The following is a 3,556-nucleotide window of genomic DNA, read 5'->3' as shown; positions in this document are numbered from 1 at the left end:
ATTTTTATAATAATATGCAGTGGCAGTCTGGAATTAAATATCTAGAACACTTGAAAAAGAGAGATAACAAGGATAAATATATAACAAGTCAATTATATATATATAGTCATATGTACATATACATTTAATTTACATATACACACACATATATATAAACAAGTCAATAATAAAATGATTAAAGTAGTTAAAATCTATAAAAAGGTAACCCATAGACAGAAGACATATAAATAGCCAATCAAATGTAAAAGACACTTAAGTTTAGATTAGGTATTTTGGGAAATCCAACTGAAATTGAAACTTTGTATTCATTTTCATATAACAGAAAGTTAGGTAGCAGCACCTTTATGTGGGGAAATGAGCATTTATAGACTTAACTGGTTGGTGGAATGTCCACCCAGCATCTTTGCAGGGAAACTTAGGAACATCTACAGAAGCTAAAGGAATGCATATGAAGGAGCAAGTCCACTCCTAAGCTCTGTTCTTCAGCAGTCTTTCCGTAGCAAGGTTTGAGTTGATGACCATGAGCCATCGGTTAGGTGGAGAAAAGGTCACCGCCGGAAAGGACAGCAGTGCCCATCTGCCTCCCCTGACTTCCACAGGCTGCACCTGCCCAGAGGATCCTGGAGTGCCCTGTGTTCTATCACCCCAGCCCCTGGCAGCCAGCAGGGGAGTGTTTCCAGCAGGCTCCAGGTGGGCTGTCTAGATGCCTTCTGTCTTCACTGGTTACAGCTGTGCATAGTTTGGTTTCCACCTGCCCCATGGTTATCATTCCTGTGATGGAGATTCTGTAGCTTGGCTCTGGAATGTCTCCTGAAGGATTGCATGTAAAGGTCGGTTTCCAGCATGGAGCTGTAGAAGGTGGTGTGATCACTTAGAAGTGGGGAAGCCTAGGGAGGCTTTAGGCCACAGGGGATATCTGAATGTGATGCTAGGGGTCTGGGGATGTCACTGTTGTAGAGTGCTTATCTCACATGCCAGAGGCCATTCTTCTATGGCATCAGGATCCAGCCTCGAGAACTGGGTGTGATAACACCATTTGCAATTCCAGCACTTGGGAGGTAGTGAGGCAAGAGGTTCAGGTCTTTAGCTACATAGGGAGTTTGAAGCTAGCCTAGGCTACATACTGTGTGGGAAGAAAAAGAAGGAAAGAAAGGGAAGGGAAGGGAAGGGAAGGGAAGGGAAGGGAAGGGGATGGTGGGATCCAGCCTCCCCTGTGATGACATTCTTAAGAATTCTGGAACTTCAAAACCTTAAAAAAAACCCACACAAATATTATAGAAATATGTTTTAATTTTAATCCCAGGTGTAGGGATATGGTGTTGCTTCTCAGCAGCTATGATGTGCCTCCTGCTCTAGCAGAGGCATGGTTTTGCCAGCTGCAGATGGTTTCTGCAATTGTGTTACATTTGGAATTCAGGGAGCTGTTCAGAGGGTATATAAATGCTGGGGCCCCATAGGTGGGGGTCAGTGGTTGTTGGTCTTTCAATGGGATTGGTTGCAATTTGTTAGTAGTTGTGCTAAAAGAAGAAACAAGAAGAAATAAATTAGATTCAAGGATCTCTCCCCCTCCCCCCTTTCCTCTAGCCTTTTTCTCCAATATAACGATAGGGGCTAAAATGAGGGGGGAGGGTTAAAGGGTGGAGAAAAAGAACAACCTACAAAGTAGCTAAGACCAGCTACACTCTCCCCAAAAAACTACTTCCTGTAATGACAAAGTCCCCTCACTGCCCAAGAGCAATGGTCCTCATAGACCTTGGGCCAAACGTCCAGATGTGTGAGCTGAATGTCTGCACTTTCCAGGCCATCTGTCCCAGGCGTGTTTAACAATGCAGACAGACACAGGAAAGAGTTACATTGCTGACATTTACCATGGTGATGGCTGCAAGGGTACAAGAGAACTTCCACCACATCTGGGCATGCCCCTCTTTCCTTACCTGCTTTCTACCACAAACATGGGACACCAAGCCTCTGTGTGGGTGGGCTGCTCCGTGGAGGACTGGAGACTGACAGGAGACCAAGACCAAAGATCACCTTGAGTTCAAATCCATCCAGGAGACACCAACTTCCAGCCCTCCCTGCAGGCATACAGAACCTCTCCTGGCTCCTGACCCTGCACACATGTGACTTTTAACTTCAGGAGTCCATCGTGAACTTTCGAGGGCAGGCAGACAGATGCAAATGAGCGCAATTATGCCAATTCCTCGGTGACCTGTGGAGGGCTTGGGGACACAGAAGGCCAGTCTTCTCATTTGCATTGGAAATACAGGGCTTGTGCTCAGGTTTGCTTAGCAGAGGTGAGAGACAGGGAGTATGGAAGGCCTCCAAATGCCCCTGGGACAGCCCTTTTGGATGTAATGTGTGATTCCAATAGTGGCCTTGAATGCAGAGAAGGGAACCTACTCTCCCTGCCTCTCTCTCTGGTCACCCCAGGTCTCTGAGGAAGACACCATGCAGCTCTTCAGAACGCATCGGGTACCCAGAGGTCCTACCCTCCCTTTTCAGGCCAAGGAACTGCAAGAAAAGCAGGAAAACCATTTGGCCTAGGAGGCAAGTGGAGTTACTGCCGAGCTCTCACAGGGACTGTGCCAATTTGTAGCTCTCCTTGCAGGGGAGCGCTGTTCCCTTACAAGTTTGCAAGCACATTTAATGAATTCATAAAACTCCAACTGCACAGATCTCATGGTGGGGAAGCAGGATGCAATTCTGTAACTGCACATTTGCTTAACTGCTTGGGGTCACAGAAACCCTGTGAGGGGCTGGGGGTGGTGAGGGACGTTCTCTCCTTGCCTGTTGCAGCCTGGGCAGGGGGAGGGCATTACACTTCTTCAGGGAGGAGCCCTAATGCCCACATTCCTTCTGGTTCTTTGGAATGTCACCATCAGGTAAGGCATTAACTAGTTACCCCAAAGCAAGCCCTAAATTCACCCAATCACCGATTCAATAATTTTTTTTCAATTTTTATTAGGTATTTACTTCATTCACATTTCAAATGCTATCCCCAAAGTCCTCTATACCCTCCTCCCACCCCACTCCCCTACCCACCCACTCCCCCTTCTTGGCCCTGGTATTCCCCTGTACTGGAGCATATAAAGTTTGCAAGACCAAGGGGCCTCTCTTCCCAATGATGGCTGACTAGACCATCTTCTGCTACATATACAGCTAGAGACATGAGCTCTGGGGGTACGCAGACACTATTGCATACGCCAGCAAGATTTTGCTGAAAGGACCCCGATTCCATAATTTAATGAATGTCAATGAGCCCTGGGTGCTGTCCCAGGTGCTAGGTCTAGAGCCAGTAGCTCAGCTGGCTGCCCTTTGGGTCCTGTGAGCTCTGGCAAGGCTCATGGTTGCTCTTGAGTCTGGCTACAGCCACCAAAGACTGGGCCTGTTTCGGGTGTGCTAGATATATAGGAAGTTCCCTTCAGATATGGCCTGGGAGCAGAGCAAGACCTCAGCAGACACAGACCTGGAAGCCCAGCCTTGCCCTTCAGATAATAGAAATAACTCTCTCCCTCTCCTCCCTCTCCCTCTCCCTCCCCCTCCCCCTCTCCCTCTC

The sequence above is a fragment of the Mus pahari genome, chromosome 2 (genome assembly GCF_900095145.1).
Source record: "Mus pahari chromosome 2, PAHARI_EIJ_v1.1, whole genome shotgun sequence".
Classification (NCBI taxonomy): Eukaryota; Metazoa; Chordata; class Mammalia; order Rodentia; family Muridae; genus Mus; species Mus pahari.
The sequence above is the reverse complement of the archived record's forward strand: the minus strand, read 5'-3'. Positions refer to the sequence as shown.